The sequence below is a fragment of the Azolla caroliniana genome, unplaced genomic scaffold (assembly GCF_043228905.1).
Source record: "Azolla caroliniana isolate FFs.n. ecotype wild unplaced genomic scaffold, voAzoCaro1.0.p SCAF_3, whole genome shotgun sequence".
Taxonomy (NCBI): domain Eukaryota; kingdom Viridiplantae; phylum Streptophyta; class Polypodiopsida; order Salviniales; family Salviniaceae; genus Azolla; species Azolla caroliniana.
The window spans coordinates 8,819,085-8,846,132 of record NW_028230438.1 but is presented as its reverse complement, the minus strand read 5'-3'; the positions used below and the strand labels follow the sequence as shown (position 1 = coordinate 8,846,132).

General features: G+C 40.4%; 1 long non-coding RNA gene across 3 annotated transcripts; it reads left to right on the top strand.

Annotated features, from left to right (window-relative positions):
* The first annotated feature begins 17,475 nt into the window (after positions 1-17,475).
* On the top strand, positions 17,476-18,850 carry LOC147866160 (uncharacterized). Of its 3 annotated transcripts, none has more exons than XR_015529573.1 (4): positions 17,476-17,905; positions 18,001-18,154; positions 18,253-18,391; positions 18,589-18,850. It is a non-coding gene; the product is annotated as an uncharacterized LOC147866160 (long non-coding RNA). The 3 variants fall into 3 exon arrangements; XR_015529572.1 differs by having other exon boundaries at positions 18,573-18,850; XR_015529571.1 differs by having other exon boundaries at positions 18,570-18,850.
* Positions 18,851-27,048: the final 8,198 nt, after the last annotated feature.

Genomic DNA, 27,048 nt, shown 5'->3' with positions numbered 1-27,048 from the left:
CGAACGCTACAGTTTCCTCGACGGGTTCAGCGGCTATAACCAAATAAGAATGCACCCGAAGGATCAGGAGAAAACCGCTTTCGTCACAGAATGGGGCGTTTTTGTAGCAAAAGTTATGATGTTCGGTCTAAAAACAGCGTCGGCTACGTTCCAGCGCATCATCACTGAAATCTTTCATGACTACATCCCGACGTTCATGCAAGTTTTTCTCGACGATTTCGCCGTGTATGGCAATCAACGGGAACACATGACCCAGTTACGACTCTGCCTGGACCGATGTCGCCAAGCTCGATTGAGTTTAAACCCGGCGAAATGCGCGTTCTTAGTCACCAGCGGCAACCTTCTCGGCCACATTGTTAGTCAAGAAGGCATCGCTATGGACCCGGATAAAGTAAAGGCAATCCTGGATGCCACCGCACCCTCGAACGCTAAGGCACTAAGCCATTTTTTGGGACAGATCCGGTGGCACAGCCGAATGATACGACACTTGGCCGATTTCGCGACACCCTTACACGCGGCAGTCCATCGCCTTCCTTTCCAATGGACGTCAGTCGAGGATACGGCTTATCAGACCCTAAAATGAATGTTGTCACATGCCCCGGTGGTCTAGTCTCCGGTTTGGTCCGAACCGTTTCACGTCTTCGTAGACGCTTCGGACATCGCGATCGGAAGTGCTCTGATGCAATGCACACCCCCGAATTGGTATAGGCCCGTGTACTACGCCAGTCGACGGCTCTCGACCGTGGAAAAGAATTACTCCACCACCGAGCGGGAGGCCCTCGGTATGATTTATAGCATCAATAAATTTCGGCATTACCCCTTGGGCCGAAAATTTACCTTTCGCGTGGATCACTCGGCCCTTATTTATTTGGTCAATAAACAAGCCCTCACCGGACGGTTGGCTCGGTGGATGCTCCTACTACAAGAGTTTGATTTTCAGATTCAGCATCGACCCGGGGTACAACATGTCGTTGCCGATTACTTGAGCCGTCTTGAGTCAGGAGAACCGGCGAAAACAACGTACGACGAGCTACCGAACGGCAGCCTATTTAACCTGACCACGGTACCAGACGATAACGGAGATGAATGGATCATGGAGATGACCCATTTTCTCACTACCAGTGTACCTCCCGAGCACATGACCCTCGACACGAGAAAACGCCTAGCAGTGCGTAGCCGGAATTTTTGCCTCGTCTCGGACATTCTCTACCACAAAGGCTCGGACGGCATATAGCGCCGAGCGATTCGGCAATTCGAGAAGAACGTCGTTCTTCAGGAAGCCCACCAGGGAGCAGCTGGGGAACACTATGCCGGGGATTCCACGGCAAGGAAAGTTTGGCAAAGTGGATTATGGTGGCCGACAACGAAGAAAGACGCTCACGAGTTTTGCCGGCAGTGCGATTTGTGTCAACGTCTGGGGCAACCAATGGAACAGTCACGGATGCCACACCAGCCGATTCTTCCGTTGGACCCATTTCAAAAATGGGGTTTGGATTTTGTAGGTCCTTTCAAACCACCCGCGGCCCGAACAGGGAATAGATATATTATCGTTGCCACGGATTACTACACCAAATGGGTCGAGGCTAAGGCACTCCGAGATAACACGGCGGCATCCACGGCTAAATTTGTGTACGAGCACCTCTGGTGCCGTTACGGATGTCCAATCGAGCTCGTTAGTGACCAAGGTGGGCACTTCATCAATCATATAATACGTGAGCTTACACACCACTACGCAGTGGTGCACAAGAAAAGCACACCATACTACCCGCAGGCGAACGGCTTGGCAGAATCGACAAATAAAATCCTCCAAACCATACTGAAGAAGATCGTCAATGAAAACAGGACCGATTGGGATGACAAACTCCAGAGCGCGTTGTGGACGTATCGAACGACTTTCAAAACAAGCATCCAATCGACGCCCTTTCGAATGGCGTTCAGGTTAGAAGCCGTAATGCCCGTTGAGTTCCAAGTCCCGAGCCTCCGAGTTCAAGTCAAAGCACGGCTCCCCGAGGTCGAATCCGAGCAATACCAGCTGGAACAACTCCTCGAACTCGGGGAAGATAGGATAGAGAGTATGGCCCAGCTCGAACAACGCCAACGGCACCGCAAGGCTTTCGTGGATCGACATCGACATGGACTGGAGGAGCTCACCATCGGCAAACCAGTTCTTCTTTTCCAAACACGACTCGGGTCAATGCCGGGAAAATTAAGATTTCGGTGGACCGGTCCATTCTGGATTATCGACGAGTTCAACGGGACGTTCCAGCTCGGCACACTCGTCGGCGACACGGTCAAGAGTTGGGCCAATGGTTTTCAGCTTAGACCATATCGAGGGACTATACCACCCAACCCGTTTCCCGAGCCACACGGCACCAACGAGACTCGGGAGATCACCACGGAGGACGCCACGTGTCCCCCTGAATAAGGACTCACCCACCTTCTTGAAATTAATAAAAATAGTAGTAGGTAGGATTAACCATAGTTTAGCCATTGTTTAGCTACACCTACACCATCCACCTAGGCACCACAATTTTAGGAGCACCCCTCACTTCCACTCTTAGTTCAAGTTACCTTCAACTCTCTATGCTCCACCCCTCGCCACCACTCAGTTAGTACCTATTTAAGTTGTTCACACATGCAAACCACATGCAAAGCACTAGAAGCACCCCACTCACCTTCAGGACACGTGGTGCTAGTCACTTATTATGGCACCCACGACTCAGAATCTTCAGGATTCGCTGCAGGCACAAAACCCTAGGAATAAGTTACCAAAACCGTATCCAAAACGCAGCACAGACCATTATCACTCTCCATCTCCATTGCTATCAAGATCACAAACCCCATCTCGCCCTCATCACGCGAAGCACTCTTGTTCTCAAGCCCTCTTCTGCTCTCATAACCTCTCTGCTGGACTTCCACTTCCTGCTGCCCCTGCTATAGCTCGCCCTCGCCTCATCACTTTGCTTCACGCTTCCACACAGTCGAACCCAGCCTCCATCTCCACTATGCCTCTTACCGCCTCAGCAGAAACCCGCGCCTGGCTCCAGGAACGAGGGATGGGCGGTTACCTGAAGATCATCGATGCCCCCGCGCACCCAGATGCCCAAACTGTGGCGAAACGTATAAGTCCCGAAGCCATCACCAACAACGTGCTTCAGGCTGTTTTGGACCTGCAACGGGGAGGGGACCATGAGGTCGACATACCCCGGCATCAAAGATGAAGGCGTACTTCGGTGAGTACTCAGCCACAGGGAAGGCATATCGCACGTATGGCGGGCCCAACAAAGCTTTCGGGGAGATTGCTCGTATCTTGATGGAGTATGCGTTCGTGCATACGAACCCAACGAGCATGCCGCAGAACAAGGCAGCCATCATCATCAGCACTTATGAAGGAAAAAGAATCGATTGGGGAATCATCACAGGCGAAGGACTCCGCGTCGCCTTAGCTTCATTTCAGTCCGGTAAGAAGATGTTGTCTATTCTTACCCACTTTTTGATGGTGCTATACCCACCCTCTTCGCTTCCTTCCCCTCGCGCACTTACGTCCCCACCACCACTACGGAGGCAAAGAGAGAAATTCGTGGCCATCAGCCACGAAGCATGGGAGGAGCCCACATCGCCTTCACCCCCTGCCGCCGACCAGAAAACCGCATTTACTCCACCACCAGCCCAACCCCAACAAAAAAGGGTAGTTTCCGAAACCTGCCAAGAATGGGAGGGGGAGGTAGCCACGGCAGACAACACGGCCGATGACGTCACCATTCGACAGCCAACGTTGCGCCCCTCAGTAACGTCCCTAGGACCTAGCCCACGCTCCAACACACATCAGGTTGCACCCCCAAGACCGCAGAAAAGGAAGCAGGCGGAGGAAACGACACTACCGGCCCCGGAACCCCAAACACAACCAAGCAAAAGAAGACGACTCAATCGCGAGTCCCCGGAAGAACAGAAGGAGCCACATCATGAGCAAGCCTTAGTGGTCAGACAGAGCAACCTGGCCATCACCCCTGCAGAGGCATCGTTGAACCAGGGAACGATCGAGCATGGGTAGACAACACAGATCTCAGAGGATGAAGTCCTCGGGTATAAGGACCCCCCCTTGGAGGCGTACGAATTTAGTGCGCTCCTCCGCCTCGGTACGTCATTCGAGTTGGTCGACTTCCTCGCCAGAGCCCAAGTCGCGGCAGCCGCTCGGATGGCGGAAGAGCACGCCGAAACAAAAATGATGCAACGCGCGCTAATAGGTGAAATTGAGCCCCAGGAGGACAAGGCTTTACAAAAAATCGGGAGGAGGAAGCAGGCAAAACAGGCCGCTCTCCTCATGGAGGTCCCCGAGTTGAACACGGCCCTTATCGAGGCATATCGGGACCTGGATCGCACTACGCGGGTAGCCAAAGACATGGCCCGAAAGATAAAAGTAGCCCAAAAACAGGCTAAGATGGCTACAGAACTATGGCACGCTGCGAACCAGAAGCTGGCAACCTAGGAGCAAAACCGGCCGGAACAACAAGTCCTGAGCCTTCCAGTAACGACCACCGAGGCCCTCCCAGCGCCTCCACACATAACGATGATGGATGAAAGCACCATCACCGGCTCCATCCTGAAGGTGCAGGCCAGTCCACAAACGGAATCGTTACAAATGGTCGATGCCTGCACAACAACCGAGGCGGCCACGGCCGTGGAGCAAACAGAACTACTCGCACCGCGTGCAACCAAGGAGGTGGCAACCCAGACAGAACCCCCGCTCCGGGATTACCGTGTGGAGCTTAAAGAAGAACAACGGCGAACCGAGAGACACGAGCAACGGCATCAAGAGGCGATGGCTTGCCTAAAAGAAGAAGCTTCCAAGCAGATGGCCGAGATAAGAGCCCAGGCCGACCAAAGGATACACGAGCAGAACGAAGCACTGGGCCGGGTACAAGCGCAAGCCGCGGCCAAGGAAGCCGAACTCAAAAGCAAGCTGGAGGAATACGCAGCCACAGTGGTGAAGAAAGAGACGGAGGTTCTAGACCTACAGGCCGCGCTTGACAACGCACACGACTAGAACCATCGGCAGGAGGAAAGAAATCGCGAACGGGAGGAGAGGATGAACGCGGAGAATGCCGAGCTGCAAAGTCAGCGTACGACCCTTAAAGAGATGGCTGATGAGTTTTTCATCAAATGCAAGCTACTTTCGGAGCAAAAAGACGCCTTATCAGATTCCTACTTCGCCCTACAAGAAGAGAGAATCGTCGAACGGGAACAAATCCGGGCCACGTGTCAGAAAGAACGGGAGCAGGCCACCGAAGAACTCACCAAGCGTTACGAGCACGCTCTCCAGTTCGTAACCGCGGATGCAAAGAACACTCAGAACATCTATGAGCTAAGGACACAAAAGATTCAGGCCGAGGTCGACGGCTTAAAACAGGAATTAGCAGCTATCCGAGCACAGCCCGGCATGGATGAGACACGCATCCGCATACTGCTCGAGAAATAGCGCCAGCACCTTACCAAAAAGGTCGAGGAAACATTAAGTCGCGCAGGAGACGAATGGGCAGCCCAAGCTACCGAATTGCATATTTTACGCGCTGACGCCGAGAACCGACGGAAGGAGGGCCGCGGCTTCTACAAAATGGACGAAGCCAGCATTCAAAACCTGCGTGCAGATTTAACCGAGGATTACCAGTCCTTGGCAAAATCTCACACCACGGCAATCGAGCAAATAATGGAGGACTTCAATGATGGTCAGATGATGTTTCGCCTGGAAGCAGAAGCCTTCGAACGAGAACGACTCGCAGCCATCCCCACCAGCCCTCCAACGGCCACAGAGCAGAAAGAAGAACCTCCCAGCGAGGAGATCACGGACACGGCACAGGAGGAACTTGCCCCGGCCAACAGACATCCCATGGACGTCCACACGGTACCAGAGCCTGTCGAAGGAGAGGCCAGCGGCCACGAACCCACACCCCCACCTGAAGAATCGGTCGCACCCGAGGCGGCCGCCCGAGAAGATATGCCACCCCCGGACCAAACTCAACCCCCTGCACCGACAGTCCAACCAGACCACCTTGCCACCACCTCGGACCCCGAAAGCATCCTCGACATCTTAAAGGAGGAATGAAACGAGGATCACGCCTAAAAGGCAATTTTTGTAATATTATTAGTATTTTGTAAGTCGTGGGTCCGACGGACAAGGTCCTGTCCCACGGGCGTGCCATGTGTTGTCCAGAGGACAAAAATGTAAAATTAGGAAATTAGCAAACGCCGAGTCCGAGTATCACGGGCCACCGATGGCTCGGCTGTGTGTTAGGGGAAAAGTTATTTAAACGAGAAGCAGTACCTCAGAAAGGAGGGAGAAGAAAATTATAGGCGGAAGCACTAGCTTAGTCAGTCGAAGTAGATAAACTCGTAAGGTCACCGGCCATAGGCCGTGTTCTGTAATCCTTTTCTGCCATAGTAATATATTTTAATTGTGTCTATTTTGCTGCATGAGTATGTGGTTCGATCTATACCTATGAGTTTCACGCCGCCACATCTATCAAAACCTCGCTAGTGTTTTCTCTCTGAGCCCTGTATCTCTCTCGACGCCTCTATACGAGCCTTCACGTACCACACCCTTGAAGACCGATAGACGCAGATCTATCGAAGGTGTTCACCCAAAGGAACGGGTAACACCTTGGTAGCGCTCCTCGTCTGGTCCAGTTCCGTTTCCCGCGACCCTTTTGGTTCCGCGCACCTCGACCTCTTCGGTATGTTTGTATGCTCAATAAGCCCATCTCAGTTCCTTCGTTGTTACGACTCCAACGCTTGTCAACTCGTCGGTTTCTCCGTGTTAGCGTTGACTTCCATCGCATCCGCGTCCGCTTGGCCTTTACTTGATCCGGCTCTTCCGAATCGGTTGTCTCCAATTCGTTCCAGCTCTTGTCCGAGTTCGTGTTCTCCAACTCGTCTCCAGTTTTCAAGCCCTTCACCACATCGGACCACGTCCAGGTCTTGGCCTTCCTCTTCCGGTTGGCTCTGTCCTTCTAGACTCTATCGCCGCTACAGCTAGCTCCGACTTGTTCGGATGTGGCGTCTTCCTGTATCGACTCAGCCTCCTTTCTCATCTTGTCTCCCCCTGTGTTGGTTCTTCCCTCTCCAGTTCCTTTTCTAGTGCCCTCACTAGTTTCTTTGCCTTTGCCCGTTCTCCCCCTCAAGTGCGGCATGTCAAGATGCTAAATACCAAGCATTTCGGTGAAGTGTTGCAACTTGGCCGATCCGAGTGGTTTGGTGAAGATATTCACAACCTGCCGATCTGTCTAAACATACCGAAGTTTGACTTCACCGCTCAGGACCCGCTCACATATAAAGTGATAGTGCACTTCTATGTGCTTTTTCCGAGCATGGAACATGGGGTTCTTGGCGAGCTGTATCTTGCTTACGTTGTCATAGTAGATCAGGATTGGGGTCGGTACCCCGATCCGTAGGTCTTGCAGCAGTCGTCGAAGCCAAATGGCTTCACAAGTGGCAATAGTAACGCCCCAATATTTAGCCTCAATGCTCGACAGAGCCACTGTTGGCTGCTTTTTGCTGCTCCACGCAATAACCACGCTCAAGGTCTCTTGTAACCTCTCCTCCGGCTACCACCCACAAACCGACGGCCAAGCTGAACGAACAAATCAAACACTGGAGCAGTATCTACGGTGCTTTCTCAGTTATCATCAGGACGACTGGGCAGATATTCTCCACTTCGCCGAATTTGCCTATAACAACTCTATCCACGCATCCACTAAAGTTACGCCATTTTATGCTTATACGGGATGTCACCCCCGGTGGAGTGTACTTGAAACCCTAGAGGTGTCCACAAATCCGTGCGCGGAGGATCGTTTGGAGCGGTTACGCAAGATACAAGCGGATTTATCTACTCATCTCCAGCAAGCTCAACAAACACACAAGGTATACGCGGATCGTCATCAACTTCCATCCAGTTTTAATATTGGAGATCGGGTGTGGCTGCTACGACGACACATCAAGACTACTCGCCCATGTGAGAAGTTGGATTATCGGCGATTAGGTCCTTCCGTATTATTGGACAGATTAATGATGTCGCTTTTCGTCTCGATCTACCTCCTCAACTTCGGATACATCCGGTGTTTCATAGTTCTCTCCTTGAACCCTACCACGAGAGCACCATCCCAGGACGTCTTATCCAACCTCCACCCCCGATCGAGCTTGAAGATGGGCCGGAGTACGAGGTTGCCGCCATCCTTGATTCCAAGATTGTTCGCAACAAGCTCTACTATCTAGTCGATTGGCTATGCTATAGTCCCAGCGAACGTACTTGGGAACCGATCGAGAATGTGACCAGTGCTCGTGCTCTTCTTGAAGACTTCCATCGTCAATATCCACACAAACCGGGTCCTCAATCCAAGACGACTCGTGACACTCGTCGTTTTAAAGGGGGGATAGTTTTATGATATGGCAAGACTCGAACCCATGACCTTAGGTTATATGGGTCGAGTTCTTGACCATTAGACCATCTATTGTAATACGTAGGATATTATTTTCATTTACATTTTATTATAGGAAATTAGTGTATATTCCAGATTTCTCTGGAACATTCTAGAAGCTTCAGGATTACTCCTGAAAACACTATAAAAGAGGGCACTAGGCATTATGTTGAACCAAATTGGTTCAACGCTAGTCTTAAGCCTTTTAGCCACCATTGTATATTCTCTTCATATAATACATATCTTTCTTATCATCACTCTCTCTCTCTCTCAATCTCTCTCTTTCTCTCTGTCTCGCTCACTCCTTCCTTCTCTCGAAGCAGTTCTACACCTCTCATAGTACTAATCCTTCGTTTAGTACTAATTCCTTCTCTGTCTCAGTATTGTTCCTGACAATTGGTAGTGAAATTGGAATAGTAACATTAATGAAAAATGATATCCCAAATTTGGTTGGTGTGCATTGTATTGCTCATAGAGATGCATTGGTTATTTTAGATGTATCTAGAGATATATATGAGCTCATTCTTGTAGAAAAAATTGCAAATAAGGTATATGCATGGGCTAACAATAGTACCAAACACATGAAATTTTAGAGCTCTTGGAGAAAATGCAATTGGATGCTCATAGACCCTTACAAATTCATAATATTCATTGGTTGTCATGAGGTCAAGTCATGGAAAGACTAGTGAGTATAATGCTTGCAATACTTACTATTTGGAAGAAAGAGAACTTAAAAGAGTGGTATGCTTGTATCTATAGTGTACAATTTTGCTTTTGTATGAGGGCTGATGTGTTGCATTTGATGAATATTTTGAGCTTGAAACTTCAAAATGAGAATTTGGATGTAACTTCAATTGGTGCAGAAATTGATATTACTATTTCTAATTTGCGGAGGTCTTTCTTGTTTTTTTTTTTCCATAGAGGATAAAGATGGCATTACATATAGACATGAACTATACTTCAAACAAATTCCCATGGATAAAGCAAGTCACAATGATAAGAATCTCAATATTGAAAAATCTAAGGGAATGACGCCATTTATAGATGGATCACTTGAAAGTATAGATTGACATATTCGCATTTGTGGGGTTTCCCATTCAAATGCATACGACTACGCATACGAATGCATGGTCAAGTATTCGTTTATCCCCAAAAAAAAAAAAGAGTCCAAGAACTCCCTCCTTTTTTAGTTTCCTAGGATAAAAAAAAGGAACTTCACAATAAAAAGGGACATTAAAAGAGGGACTATAAAAAGGAACATTAAGAGGGACTTGACACTAATAAATTTTTATGATAAATATAAAAGTATTCGTTTTATTTTTAAAAAATAAATAAAATACAATAAAGGTTCATTAATTCCTCACTTTTTATTCTCTCAAAAATTATAGATATTAAAAATTGAACTTCACACTAATCATATTTCTATAATAAATATACAAATATTCGTTTTTTTTTAAAATTAATTAAAATAAAGGTTCATAAACTTTCCCTTTTTTATTTGACAAATTGACACTATAAAAGAGAGTTAATACTAATCATATGTATATAATCTATTAATGAATTACTATTCTTTTTTTAGTGAATTAAATTTATTTTTAAAAAATGAATTAATTAATATTTTATATATTTTTGTAAAACGAATGGTTTTATAATATTCTTGGGGCCATTTCGTATTCTCGAATCTTGAGAATATCACGCATGGAGAATATAACGAATATTACGCATGTGTCAATCTATGCTTGAAAGTTGTATTCAACTATCTCAAAATTATGTGCAAGATTATTGATGAACTAAATGCAAGGTTCCCCAATTAAAGCTTAAGCCTCTTCAATGCAGCAAAATTATTCAACCCATGCCATTATGCAGAGGATGATGTGATTAGGGATAGTAAAGCAAAGACATGCTTGGGAATTTTGATTTCTCACTTACAACCAAATGTTGATGTCAATGAATGTCTTCAAAATTTACATGATGCAAAGGCTTGTGAAATGGAACTCTATAGGTTTGTTGACACTTTACGTTTAAAGTGTGAAGGCTATACTATGCGTGAAGCTTGGCGTATGTTTTGCAAAATGAAGGATTGGCAAGATAGTTTCCCTCATTTGATAAAATTATGGCACGCTACTTTGGTTATTCCATCTAGCACGATTTCGTGTGAGAGAGGATTCTCTAAGCAAAATCTCATCAAACAGATGAAAAGAAAACGATTGAATATAGAACATTTAGACGATTTAATGTGAGTCTTATTGAATGGGCCACACATTGAAGAAATACAATCAGATCATGTATATGAAATTTGAAGAATATAAGGGTATAATATATTGTTTAGTACGAATATTCGACATATTTACTTTTTGAAGGGCAATTTTTTTGACAAACCGTCATTTGATGGGCAAAATTTTTGGAATACCGTTCTCATGACAGGCAATGTTAGCCGTCAAAAGGCAACACTACTTATATGTAACCAACCAACTATGGGCATGGTTCTACTTCATTACCTTTTAATCGAACCAAACCATTTATATACAACAAAAACCGAACCGAACCGTTTATAAACTCTCAAACCATTTAAACTAAATCATTCAATAAAAGGTAAACCAAACCGTTTAGAGAAAATTGGAAACCAAATCGAACCATTTAATAAAAAATTTAAACCTAATCATTTAAGTCAAACAAATTAAAAATCTAAATAAACAAAAATACCACATATTAAATAAGAATTTAAGTTAAATTTATTAAATCAATAAAAGAAACTTTAATTAAACCATTAAATTAAATAATTATTTTTGTTAAATTAATTAAATCAATAAAAAACCATTAAATTAATAAGGTAAAAGAAAAGTTATCCAAATACCAATAAACCTTTAAACCAATCCATTTAAACTGATAAACCCGAGTTTTAGAACCAAACTGAACCATTTATTAAAAACCCAAACCAAACCAAACCATTAAAAAAAATTGGAACCACTAAACCATTAAACCATGGCTTACCAGTTGGATTCGGTTTGAGCCAAAACCGTGCCCATTACTGCATGTAACTACTCTAGCAAAGAATTTTATTATTCTTTTAGTAATTTTATATTCTTATATTTTCACGTTATAGGTCCCCTTTCTTTGCCCCTTTTCCCATGTGCTACACATTTCTCTCTCTCTTAATTTGTCACACACGCTTTCACTTCATTCATTCTCCTTTTCACTCGAGTTCTACATTTGGCCGCACCACATTACAACACTGGTTTGGCCCAAATTGACTCGGTTCAACTTGAGCCTTGGCAAACTACACTCGACCCAATTAAGAAATGTCAAGCTTGAACGAAGCCGAATTGAACTGTCAAACCATTTAAAAATGGTTTGATGACTTAGTTTGAGACGAGCCATTGCCAACTCCTACAAGTCAATAGAGTCTCAACAACCCTACCTTTGCCAAATTAATTGGATATCGAGTGGGATGCATTTGTAGTACTAAATACATCTGGTTTAGAAATCATCAAAATTGCAAGTCGATTACCATTCAACTTTGTTGGAAGACTTATCTTAGGTTTGTTTGGAAAAGTTGGTGCTCCGAAAGTTACTAGTGCCACTTCAAGTTTATGAACCTTCTAAGTGGATTCGACTTGTTGTTGAGCTTTCTCAACACTTAATTGTTGTAAATCCTAGAGAAGCCTTTGATTCTCCTAATCCAAGGCCATGAACATGGTTGTCCCATGTTCTAAATCGCCCAAAACATGCATATATATTGTTCACTTGTTGTTGCCATGGTTATGAGAGATCGGATGAGAAGTCCCTTAGGGGAAAAAAGGAATAAAGATTAACAGTTTATTCCAGTTCAAACTATGAAGGTCATAATCAAGAACAAGATTGAATTGAAGACAAGAATGAGAAGAGGGAAATGAGAGAGAGATAAGAGAACAATAGCAAATTTCATAATATTAGATATTTACCATGGAAATATTATGTATGATATGATTATCCTAGTGGTTAACGGTGAAATGTTTATTATGAGTTTGGAGTTTTGATATATGTTCATAACAAAAGGCACATGAACCATTACTTGCCATATACAACAATAAGCTAACTCAAAGTTTACTCCCACCAACTAGAGATTAAAGAAAGACAAGCAACAGAGAGATGAAAGTGAGTAACAATCGGCAACGGTTGAACCGAACCGAACCGTGAAACCACGGCTTAACGGTTTAAACGGCTCGGCTCGGCTCGGCTCGGGGGGGACACCGGTTCGGTTCGGTTCGGTTTGAGTCCTCATCGGCTTAACAATTTCGGTTTAAACGGTTTAATGGTTTGGTGAGATACTTTTATAAAAAAATTCTCTCTAACACATTTTTTGAAGGTTAGTTCTATCAATTTAGGAAAAAAGTGATCATTCATTCAATAAAATTTAACCTAGCTTTTCAAAAACCTACTTTGTACACATGTTTTCCTTTTATTTCTTTATCAAACAATAACAAGTCTCAATTCTCTTCTCCTTCATCTCCCTCTCCTTCTTCTTCTGCAAACTGTAGCGGTTCTTCTCCCTCTCCTTCTTCTTCTGCAGTGGTCAGGCTAGCTTGTGAGTACAAAGACTAATCAGGTATTTTTCCTGAACACCGTTACACAAGTATTTGTACTTCTCATCCCAATTCTTTGACTCAAAGAAGTATTTATGTTAGTGTAATCGTACATACTTATGTGACATAGATGAACACATGGCTCAAATTTGTGGGTGTGTCTTGTAATTGTACTCTTTTCAATCAAGATCTACGTTCACTTATAAATATTCCATGTTAATGTGTATTTTCTTTTTGGGCATGTGTTTTCCCAATGATAATTGCACACAGAAGGATTATCTCAATAGCTTTGTGAAAATGTACCAGCATTGAAATGAGTTCATCGTCCAAGGCTTCCCTATCTAAACCCCTTTGGGAAAATAAAGATCATCCAAGATTTCCTTACCTTCAACATACCTTTTGGAGATTAGTAGCATATGATGTTTTCCTACCTACACAAACCTTATGGACATACCAGGACCTTTCCCTATCATTTCACGCCCCTCACCCATGGTTAATTAATCTCATTCCTTCGGTATAGACATCATCTATTATTTGATGAGTATGCCAAAGTTTTTACCTAGTTAAATAAGCTCTCAGAAAATCGAAACCTAGCAATGAGACCTTTCATGTTTTGATGTTTGTCCAAAAACTATACACACAACACAAGCATGAGCAAAAAGGCTACATTAATCGCAGCGCACAAGCAAGGACAAAAGCCACTTGATCCAGCCATCTATAGAGAATATCTTTATTTCCTACTTTACATACAGATACATATGGAGAATTTATGTATATTATCATCTGGAACATAGGTCAGACCAAGCATTGTGAATTTGCACCATGATACTGGAAAACAATAAGCAATGCCCACTATGTATTTTTGTCAATGCCTCAATAAAAAAATGTTGTGCATGTATACACTGTTTAATTTTTAGAGCTTCATAACAATGAATGATATCCTCCCAATGATAAGGTTTTTCAAGAGATTCTCTGTTAACTTTCCAAGTGAAGTCATAACCATGATACATAAATAGTGTTTGATAAGAGATCGAGCTTTGGCAAAAAAAGAACCAATCTTGTGGAAGAAATGTACATTGGATGATGAATATTGCTTTTAGTTTCAAAAGTAAACTGAGAATAAAGGGGTTTACATCTCAGAGCGAGATCGTAGCATCATCGGTTATAATGATGGTTACGGTTATCACAAAATCTGAATCCCATTCGTGTTTTGTGTTTACTGTTAATAACATACTGCCTGGATGCTTAAGAGAACTAAAATTGTTTGACTATAGCAAATATAAAGCTTTTAGTTCCCCCTCAATGTTAGATACGGTAACAACTTTTCCTTGGAGCTTTTTCACTCCAAAAACTCAATATCTTTACTTAGTCTTAATACTTTGGCTTTATTGACTGTATGAGCTCAACTTTCTATCAGAATCTTGAGTGCATCTCTTTTTTCAAATTGTGCTCCATATGTTTTTGAGCATATAGAATCTCCTTCAATATCTTGAGTAATTTATGGCCTTAATTTTATACGTATCATCTTATTATACCACTAATTATGACTTCATTGTCCAATACAGTTTTCTAATTCCTCATAGAACATGGAGTCAAGTGTGGACGCCCCTTCAATGAACATTCTATCATCCCCAAACTCAATGGCCTCAGCTTCTACAAGTAAAACATCTAAAGGAAAATTAAAGAGACAAAGAACTTCATGGACACACCACCGACACCGATAAATATCATAGATAATGGTGTGGCCCGCCGTTGATGCTCACACTGCTCTAGTACTTGGTCAACTAATACATCCACGGGTACTCTAACAAAACATTTATTAGAAAAAGATCACATTAATAGCACATCTGAGCCACATAGTTCCTCAAATATGAATCCAATGTGTATGATCCAACATCCCTTAGATAAATCTAAGCTTCTAATAACTCGTACATTAGAGAAGAAAATTGATAGCTCTGTAACAAAATATATAATCACATAAATGTTGCCTCATGTCCATGTTGAGTCCTTAGGTTTTAAACAATTCATGCATGATGTCTTACCAGGGTATGGGCTTAAGTCAACACGTACTTTAAAACGATCAATATGGTAAATGTATGTTGTCATTCATCAAATAGTTATAGGTTTTTTGTCTACACTCGATTCACATTTTGCAATTACGTTTGATGGGTGGTCAAATAGTAGTTTGAAAGGATTTTATCCAATGACATTACATTGGGTATGTAGAGAATCTACCAAGCCAATGTCTATGCTCATTGATTTCTTCCATGTATTTCATAGTGATGGCATAGGTAAGCGTTGTGGTCAAGCTTTATTTATGCGTTTAAAATCCTTCGTTATTTCGTCTCACATCTTATCCATAACACCTGATGGTGCTAGTGATGTTATTATGGCCTCAAATGAGTTGGGTACATTGTTACATGATATGCATGGAGATGATATTTTGCCTTCATCAAATATGTTGAGATGTATGGTTCATGTATTTCAACTTGGTATTAAGGCTGCATTAGAGGTCATCTCACCTTCCATTATGAAGTTGAGAAATATTTTGCTATCCATACGTTCCAGTAAAGTTCATAGAGCTATATCTAGAAAGTATTCTAAATCAATGTATGAGCATGGAGAGCAGGAGCCACCTTGTCTTGATATCATTACGAGATGGAATTCCACCTTAGAAATGTACCAAGAAGCCTTGAAACTTAGAGATGTTTTAAGTTGCACTATAGTCAACTATATTATTGCTACGGATTTCATTGATAGTATGCTTACTATAGATGATTGGAACCACATACAAGCAATGGAGCAATGGCTTCTTCTACCTACTAGAATTTGTACCTATTTAAGTGGGTCAAAGTACCCCACCCTCTCAATAGCTTCTCTTGCCTTCAATGGCATGTTATCACATTGTAACAAGTATTTGGGAGTGGATGTGGAATCAATAGAATCTAGTTCAAGTAAGGCAACTCTTGAAGTGCAAGAAAAAGCTAGTGAGAAATGTTTACAATATTTGATAAGATATCAAGAATCGTTGAAGTCCATACCTTCTCGAATTGCGACCTTTCTTGATCCACAGTATGTTACTCTAGTAATAGTTTTTTTCATACATAATAAATTGATTGCTATATTTTTTTTCATACATATTACGTAATGTGTTTCATCTTCATATATGTTTTCAGAGTTCCAATATCCAATAACACAATTGAGAGGAATTTGGATATTGATTTGGTTCACAAAGTATTGGAAAAAAAATTATGTAGTTTATGTTCCAAACTCTATTTATGAAACACGTGAAAGAAATCTTACAAAACGTGAAGATCTTTGGGAAATCTTAGGTGTCAATAAGCCTTCTCAAGAATCAATGACATCTTCACAATTAGAAATGGACCAGTTTATGAGATTTCCTCGAGCATAAACATATATTGATCCACTTCAATGGTGGTTCAACAACAGGTTTGCTTCACATTTCTCAATAATAAATTTAACATTTTTCATCAATTTTGTGCAAAACCAATTTCAAAATGTTTGTTTACATCTAAACCAGGTTTGCTTTACCTCGAATGTACAAGATGACGCGTGACTATTTAGCAATACCAGCATCATCAGTGCCTTCAGAGGAGGCTAATTCTGAAGCAAAATATAACTTTCAAGATAGAATTCGTCTACACTTTCAAGGCTGAAATGTGCATTAGGTCATGGTTGGATGTCCTTAATAAGGCAAATGTTTCATTACCTGAAGACTTTGGTGAAGTGTATAATAAGTTGGATATAGATGTGGAAGATATTGCTATGGAGGATGATGTAGTGGACTATATGTTGAGTCAAATTAGAACATGTGCTTAATTGCCCATATATTTCTTTTGGAATGGGCTATTTGCCCCCCCCCCCCCCCCCCCCCCAAAAAAAAGGCGTAGTTACTCTTCCTTCTTTCTCTTTCTTCTTCTTCTTCTTCTTCTTCCTCAAGTTTCCAATCAATACTCTGGATTCCTTTTTCTTTTACATGATGTCTTAGGCGATGGGGAGGGTTGGTGGTGGTTGTTGGGTGCTGCCACTGGAGGAGGAGGAGGAGGTGTGGGTAGGGAAGCAACGGCGGATGAGTCCCTGTTTGTCTTTTGTGAGTATCGTCAGTCAAGCCTAGAGGGTTGCGATATTTTCCCCCATAGTAGCACTTGAAAGTGACTTTTCTATTGTCACTATGCTTATCCACCACAACAATTATATTTTGAGCACGGAAATGGTCCTTGATAAAATTGATTAGAGCCCCTCTCTCAGTGAAGGTTCTATTGATAATTGAAGCTGAAGATGGTTGGGGACACATGTTGTGAAGCCAAAATGGGGGATTAGCAAAACTACCAGAAATTTGGGGGGCAAAATAGCCAAAATGTTGAGAAGTACCAGAAATTTGGGGGGCAAAATAACCAAAATGTTGGGGGGGGGAGCAAATAGCCCATTCCTTTCTTTTTAATTTCGAACATTATACTTTCATATTGTTGTCATTCATATTTATAAAATATCATGGGATTTTTTGGTATTTTTTAAAGTCTACATTTTTTATGAATTTTAATGTTTTTAATGCTTCGTATTTAGTTATTTGTTTAATTATTTGACAGTTTAACTTAATTGAGGTTTTAGATAGGTGAATTTTAAAAGTTGATTGAGGCTATCAATGTGCGGCTTTAGGAAGGCCGATTAATTTACAATCAATCCTTGTTTCTTAGAAGTAAAAACAAATATGACTACTCATTATTTTCCCCTTTGTGTAGAGAGGAATCAGATTATAATTGTTGAGAATGGAGCAACAAAATTACTAGCTAATATAGCTAAGGATGTAGTAGACAAACAAACACGGTGTATGGTGGTTGGAGCAAGTATATCAATGTGCGGCTTTAGGAAGGCCGATTACTTTACAATCAATCCTTGTTTCTTAGAAGTAAAAACAAATATGACTACTCATTATTTTCCCCTTTATGCAGAGAGGAATCAGATTATAATTGTTGAGAATGGAGCAACAAAATTACTAGCTAATATAGCTAAGGATGTAGTAGACAAACAAACACGGTGTATGGTGGTTGGAGCAAGTATATCAAATCTTTGTAGGAATGGTAAAGTTGCGGACTCTTAAAAAAAGTAAGCTTTCAATGTTTGGAATTCCATTAGACAATTGACACTCTTTGATTACAGCACACGGTTGAATTGCAATTGAAAAGAGTGATATTATCATGCAGTTGAATTGCACTCGAAATTGAGACATGAAGTTACCATTAAAACACTCTTGGGGATGTTCGGGACACTCAAATGTACAATCTCAGGTTGCTCATGGAATTGCCAACTTTCCTAAATGTGAATCACATCAAATTGTACAAGGTGAGACTCATTTTGTTTTTTTGGCTTATTCTAGTTTATGATATCATGTCAATGTCCATAAGTTTGACGATCTAAATGAAGGAAAAGGGTATCATTTCTTTTAAATGTTGTCTTTGAGATTCATTATGGTCATCAATTCTGTTGATTGATTTGGTCATTTTTACCAAATCTAACATAGAAGACTTCACTAAGGCCAGGACCTTCAAAGAGCTAGCTCGAATATCAACAGAGAGTGATCATGAGGACATTCGTGATTGTACATATCGAGCTATAGGACACAAATATATATCTTAGCATGTCAATACTGTAGATAATGATCCAATGATCTTGTAATATTTGAATCTATATTCAAATTATAGAAGCCTCATTTTTATTCTAGATGTATGATCCCACAAGCAAAGCTTGCAATTATCTAGAAGGTAGAGTTCATACTACATTGAGCTCCTATAATGGAGATTATGAAAAAGCAAAATTTGTAAATACATTTGTGTAAGTTATATTGTTTTGGCTCCTATTATAGTAAGATTTCCTCCATGAGATACCTCTTTGCTAACATTTTGTAATTTTTGTGAAAAAACTGGTGAAGTTTATTTTAGGTCTCCAAACTCCAATTAAGTTTTGTACCATTCTTTATTATGGAACCTTTTATTTACTGTTATATGCCATAATGATTCATAATGCATTGAGAAAAAACATTAATAATTTGTTTCATACCAAAACCAAAACCGAACCACGAAACCACGGTTTAACAGTTCTAGTACTTCTAGAACCATTTGGTTCAGGTTTGAATTTTGTGTAAACGGTTCGGTTTCAATGGTTTCGGTTTTGACGGTTTTGAGGTTCGGTTAAGTTCGGTTTAGGTTACAACTTTTTCTTAAGAGTTCGGTTTGAACCGGTTTGGGTTTGAGACTTTCGAACCAAACCGAACCGTTGTTGATTGTTAAAAGTGAGGAATAAATTATATAAGTTGCGAGCTTATAGATGCATCACAGAGAAGTATGACACACTCTATGTGACCTCTGGTACCATTTGACATATGACAAAAAGTTTGGCCCATGACACTTTCGATAAATCTTGCTTGAGCTTCAAATGTATAGGGAATCAAGCCTTATATTAGCATATAGCATGAGTGACCATCCTACATTATTGATATTTTCCAAAGCTGCACACCTTCACTAGTTGTATGATAAAGGAGTCCCCATACAAACAAAGGCATATTGACAATAATGTAAACTATGAGTACTAGGATATAAGGCACATGGGCCATACCACCAGCAAATCATGGAGATCATTGCTCATTATTTTCAATCTACACAAAGACACCCATATGTACTTGTTGAACTTCATCATACACCCATTCCACCTTACCAACATCTAACCTTACATATGATGACCTTCATGTTTGTAAGCCATATCCAAAATCCTTCTGATGTATGCACTAACATCAAGACTGTAGACCTTTTACTTTTGTTTTGATATGGATAACATAAATTCAGCCATATTTGTCATCATGGTTTGTCTCATAGAGCAAGTTTAGCCTCTAGCTAACATTGATGTGTGTGTATACTATCACCATCGAAGGTGCGACGCATACCAATTTCGTTTACATTGCCCCTATCGAAAGTCGTATTGTTCACTTTGAGCCAAGACTAATTTTTCTTTGTGCTTATGTGTTTTATGGACTTAACTCAAGATTGCCATTGTCATATACTTTTCTTTATTTCACATTTTTATTCCTTGAAGAATCGTAATGCCCTTTCTTTGTGTTCAAGCTTGTGATAACCACATGAAATGCCTTTATCTACTATGACTTTAAAGAGTCAATGTTAAGAACTCTTAGGATTGCTTTCTTCTCAAAATAAGTTTTATTTTCCCAAAAACTCTCAAAATAAGTATTATTTGATAGAGAAAACAACTATAATCATTAGGATACTAAAGGTAAATTTCATTTAAAACATTTGAAGTGTGCAAATGTTTAGCCTTTTTCCACTTGATCTTTCCTTAGTTTAATGATACAATATGGTAGAAAACTTTAGCATTGGCAAAGGAAAAGGGTTTAATTTATTAATATAGTTTTGGCCTTATTACAAATTATTTCCAAAGCATTTATTAGTTTGGGGAAACAAAAATACGTGTAAAGGCAAATTGGCACTTAAAGTAGTAAAGAAAGTGTGTTATTTCTTTAATGTTGCACGTAGGATGGTGTAGCATAAATTTAGGTAATATCAAGACTCAAGAGTTGTTTATTTGTATCATTGTCTAAAATTATTTTTGGTGGATACATAATGAATCCAATGTTTTTTAGTCGATTTCGAGACTAATGATGTGGCAATGATATGGTAGGTAGTTGTGCATTTCTTCTTCTTTTTGTCTTTTTTGGTGAGATTGGATGCTCAAAAACTAGTCTAGCAAAAAAACGAGTCGATGATATTGCAATATACATCTTCTTTGACTTCAATTATATTGTTAAAAATATTATTACAACTAAATCAAGTGACAATTATAGAACGTGCAAATAGAATCATTATCGAACAATGTTGAGAAAGTTTATAAGAAGGTTAATAATTAAAGAAACCATGTGCAAAACTCTTCAACATTAGTTGTTGAGAAGTAATAGATTGATAATGTTTCTTTTCGTACATAATCACAAAAAGATGTCGTTTGAGGACACAAATTGGGATCACGCCCTTTATCCAAACTTTATGTTAATGTTGTTAATTTTATACTTTTGAAAATTAATATGTTGTTTCAATTTTAGTTGCACACTCTTATACTTCTTTCCACAAGGATTGATAACTCACATGAAAAATGCTAAAGGAGAATTTGTGTTTTCCTTCCCTTTTATGACCGAAACATGTTGTTCTATTATTTTCATTCTACAGTCGTAATTCACAGCTAGCCTTCATGCCTTCAAAAACTACCCCCACTCTATAGGTTGAGGGGCTCCATTTGATAACTATAAGAACCCATTGATTTGATATCATCAACATAGGCCCAATGTGTTATTTCACTTACTCCCATTTGTGGCATCATTAATTTGATTGATTATGTGGCTCTTTTTGGCAAGCCAAATGCATTCATGTTGGGAAATGTATTCTTAGATTCTGACTTTTTAAAGCATTTGCCTGTGCGAATTAATTAACTTTTTGTAATGATTCCCACATGAGTGGGCAAATCCCTTTTAAGTTCTTTTATGAGGAATGAGGTTACTCACGCTTTAAGAACATCATCTCAAGTTCAATTTTATGAGGTATTTCACATGATAATGAAAAAAAAACATTCCTATAGATTCTCATTCACTTTTTAGGTTCTCGGTAATGGTTTCATTCTTATCCATCATAATTCTTGTCTCCCTCTTTTTGATTGCATGTTCACATTGTCAAAAAATGGGTATCTTTGTTGTAAGATGATGCCACGTTGTGAGCTTGATTCAAGTTGGCTTGACCCAAGGTTTCTAACACCTTCAAGTATCAAGGTGGTCTATATGGCTAGAGATAATGATAATGATTAACAAGGCGTGGTGTGGGTATTAATAACAAGAGCATGGAGACATGAATTCTTGAAATGTTTGCATTAACAACTAATATCAAAGTGAGATACAATGTAAACAACTTACTTATGCAGTTATGTCTTTCAGCCAAGCATGGCACCTATGCACATGAGGAATTTTGACACCACCCGAGGAGGATGTTCTAAGATGGTGTCAAGTTGTGAGGTTGGTTTAAGTTGGCTAGATTGGAGGTGAGGTCTCGACATTTTGTCATCATCAACACAAGATGTCTAAGTTGAAAATGCTTATGCCTTTGAGCCAAGACGAGGATTGTTCAAGTTTGAACCAAGCCTAGTGGAATATATGTGTCAAAGGACAAGAGCGCATATCAAATGGGGATGTTGTAAGGAAGTTTGTTTAAGTTGGGATAACAATAGTACCTCAAGAATGTTTTCCCCAAATATTCCATTCATTTCATCGTTTATATATGGATCACTATGGATCCAATGACATTGTTGACTATTAACCTTATGGAAAGCTTGGCCCCTCACCCATGATCTTGAATTAAGATTTTAAAGAAATGAAGTGATTCAAGGCAACGTCATGTGTTAACTAAAGTTGATCAAATGTGTTTCATGCCCATTTATTTCATATATTGTTTGTGTAATTCCCTAATTCATGTAATATAAGAACAAAGGTTTGCATGCAAGTGTACACAACTTCTTATATTTCCTTTAATTTTAGGTGCAACTTATTATAGATTTATAATGAATGAATATGAATTATTGTGTATTAGATTGCTCTTTCAGATGACACACAACATGCCAAAGGTTGCGTATAATGTTATCAAATTGGATATACATACATACAAGCACAAGTGGTAGTGGATGTTGCTAAGAAAACGAGGAGGTTCATGCTGGGACATCAAATCACTATTTTGCAAAAAATCATGCACTACTCAAACATCATGAAATGGCCCACTCGAGAAAGTATGTTTTGTATTTCCCATTTAGCCTTGACCCACATTGTTTCAAAGACCTTCTACTTGGTCGGGCAATAAAGTTGTAAACCAACAATAGACATTAATAAGAATTAAGATGTTTATGTGTTTGTCAAGCATGTTGTGGAAATATCCAATTTGTATGATGTTTAACAAGGTCATGGATTAATTTATGCGCCTCATTGATGCATACTCAACCACCTTGTTTTATTCGCATCACCTTTCACTCTTTGCATTGTGGAAAACGTTTTAGCATCCACGATGTAAGCCATTTTTCTAGGAGCAATTCATTTGTGCATGATCTTGGCAAAAATGAAAAAGGACAATATCAACAAGGTTCCCAATCACTGAGTACTACCAGCTTTACCACTACACCCTCACGTTACTAATTATTTGTCCGAGTTTCATGCGTATATTTTTGTACACTTCAAGGTTTACTCATGATAAAAGGTCAATGTTAAAAATGGATTTATAATAGTGTTATTGTATTTTGCAAAGCTAAAATTTCATTGAGTGGAGGAATTTTAATAAAAACAAATTAATGGTGATGCACCATAATGTTAGGTATCGGAAAATAGGAGCTAATAAGCTTCCACTTTGTAGCCTACATAAATTGGAAGCTTTTAATCTCATATCCTCCCACTGTGAACAACTACTATAAATATAGCATATGAGTAGTAGAGCCTTCAATACAAGATTAGAAAGCAAAGAATGTTAGGGATGGTCCACCTTTCTTGACATCAATAATAGACAATCTATATAAAAGTGACTCCTTGATGAAGGAACCAAAAGAGAAGTATGCATTGTATCAATGATCATACATTGAAGGTTCTTGAATAAGATGATCAAGCATTGGGGTTTTGTTCACTATTATGTAATTAATTATATTACTATCATGGAGGCTAATAAAATACTAATATGAGGGGTTTAGATTAACTAACTACCCAAGAATATCACTCGAGCCAAAGGCCCATGGGTTGATGATGTGTGTAACATGTAGCTTTGATTAGAACCATAAAACATAGTTGAGCTAACCACCATTGCAAGGTCAAATGTGAATATTCTTAAATGAAAGAAAAGTGGATAGAAGCAAGAAAATTACATGCGAAGCTAGGGAAATTAGAAGAAGACATAAAACATAGGGTTTTGATGAATATGATGCACAATTCGAACCAAAACCAAAATTGTGTAAGAGAAGAACTCTTTCTACATTGTGCTAAAAAAAAGCTAAGTCATGTAAGGGGGCCTTGCTAACCTACAAATGGGGAAGAATCTAAGTTACAATGCCAAAAGAGGATATGCCCCCCCCCATCAGGAGCCTCTAGAGGGAATGCTTGGTTCATAGGTATGAATAGATGCATTAATTATGGAGCCACAATGTTAAATATGGCATTGTGGAGCATTATTGATTTGATCCAAATTAAGCACACAAATGATTAGGTGGATGAGCAATAGATTTATTAATTCTATTTAACAATTGTTAACTCGATTCAATAACCCAATTGTAAAATATTAAGAGGTATGTTAAATGTTCATATTTAAACTCTTACTTTTGTAGTGGGGACATTTTGATGAGTTATTTATGTAAAAGTTCAAAATGATTAAAGAAAGATACAAGAGGTTATGCTACTCGTTTTTAATATGTCTGAAACATGCTCCAAAAAACGATTCAATTTCATTGATTTACTTTACAGTGAGGCAACATCAAATTGGATGTTGTAGACATGCAACCTGGCCCCTAGCAAAATATTCCTCAAATGGTGATGCAAGTCCTTGAGATGAGCACCAAAAGACGCCTTAAAAGTGCAACCACTTTACACATGGATTGTTTTTTAGCAGAAAATGATAAGAGAAACACGTAGCCCGGATTAAATGCGAGTAAAGTAGATAGGTGCTTGTTGCAAATCACGTTTACAAAAGCCTTTTACGCCAACAAACGTCGAGTTCAAACGAAATAGTTGTATGAGATAGTAGTAGGAATTGTTGAGCGACATCCACCCCCCGCCCAATGTCAAATACTACATAGGACAACCAAATATTTGTCGTGTGATGACTAGTTGTGTCAGGCACACAACATCATCGGGTACCATGTAGGGACGACAGACCTGGTAATGACGAAATATTCACTACATTATGTGTGCTGCATAGGACAATATGCTTTGTCATGGAGGACAATCAAAGATTCGCCATATCATCATCGACCATGTCACGCTAGCCTAATAAGAGAAACAGAGTCTCGATCGATCTCATCATTGATGGCCAAAAGCTAGTGTTGACAATCTTGCACGAGCGAAGCGAAACATAAAACGGGAGGGTCCTCCTCGAGCCGTGCCGCAAACATAATTGCCCACATAATGAGAAAACGTGAGTATCAAATCATATCATCAAATAAAGTCAAGTGACACGTAACGTCGACCAAGAAGCCAGTGTCTGCAAAATCGTGCACGAGCGAAGCGAAACATTATTTTGAGGGTCCAGGAGCTGGTTAGATGGGCGAGTAGACACGTTAGGAGGGTAAACGGGTAGGAGAATGCGAAATCTCCGGCCATATCATACTGAGGAGGTAGGACAGGGTGTGACATTTGGTTGGCCCGAGTCGGGTGCCATGTAGAAAGGTGTCGGCCATATCTCAAGTTTCGTGTGGGTTCAAAGTGATCAGACACTTGGCCGTCTAGCCGTCCGGACTGACCCGGCCCCCGTATCGTCTAGTCCGGCCCATCGGGCCCCACCAGCGCACGCCTTCTTGTGTAATATACTCGAATGCATTGGCAAACATTCTTTTTTCATACGAATGCGTATATTATCAAAACATGCTTATGTTTTTTTTTCACACTTTTTACCTATATTACTTTCTTACCTTAAAATAAAATTTTTACCTTATAATAAATAATGAATACAAAAGTATGGTGTTTACCATACTCGAATGTTTGAAACATTCTCTAAGGCGAATGAACGTATGGTACGTATGGTTCATTCTATGGGGACAGACAGTGCAAGATTGGCTTTGTGTAGCAAGACAGCGATGGAGTGCAGTGAAATTAGGGTTTTTATTTATTTATATTTATTTTACCTGAGACACGGAAAAGCTGTCTACCGTTAACCTCGTTCGAGATGCTTGGCCATCGCCAATTAGGGTTTTTTTGTAGTGTCCAGCAGGTTTTGTGATTAGGGTTCAGCGTAGTAAAGCAGGTGCGAAGTCTGGGGTGGGGCATTGCAGACACAAAAACAGGTCCAGAGTTGGGTTTTCCAGATGGAAAAGATGGTCCAAAATTAGGGTTTGTCGGAGGAAGGAGAGACAAAGAGATGCAAAGTTAGGGCCTCGGAGAAAAGCAGGTGCCAATCCGGTGTATTGGGAAGGAAAGGAAGTTGTAAATTAGGGTTTCTCAGAGAAAAGAGATGATGCACTCTTCGTTACTTCTTATAAGTTTCTTCTTCAAGGATCAAAATTAGCTTTTTGTCAGAGAAAAAACAAATGTCAAAAGGCAGTGCATTTCGTTTGTGCTTTAGCTTGAAAGGGGCGCAATTTGCAGTAGAAGAAAGGTAAAACGGATAAAGAACGTCGATTAAGATTAGGGATTTGCCAGAGAAGGATAACACGGATTAGCATTTCTCAGAGAAGGAAAGCAAATCAGGTTTTCTCAGGTAAATACAACAGATTAGGGATTCTCAGGCAAAGAAAGCACCGGTTTGAGCTTCGCAGAGAAGGAAGACAAATGATACTCTCTCAGATGAAGACCGAAGATTAAGGTTCCTCAGACGCAGAAGGCAGTAACGTTTAGGTTTTTTCTGAAATATGAGAGAAGATTAGGGTTCATTAGAGAAAGAGCGCAGATTATGTTGCTCAGGTAAAAAAAAAAAGCACCAGTTTTGTTTATATCCAATGGAAGAAAGCTGATAAAGATTCACAGAGAAAGAAAACACGTAGAAAGCTTTGAAATTCGCAGAGAAAAGGAAGTACGCATTAGGGTTTCTCAGGGAATGAAAAGCAGATCAGGGTTTCTCAATGGGAGAGAGATAAAGTCAGAAGGGAAAAAGAGACGGGATTAAACAGATAAAAGCAAAGAAAGCTTATGTCTCATTTTGACTGAAGGTAAATTTAACTCTTTTTCTCCGCGCTATCTTTATTCACCTTTGCTGTCCATTCAATCCTTTTTTGTCTTCTCTCTT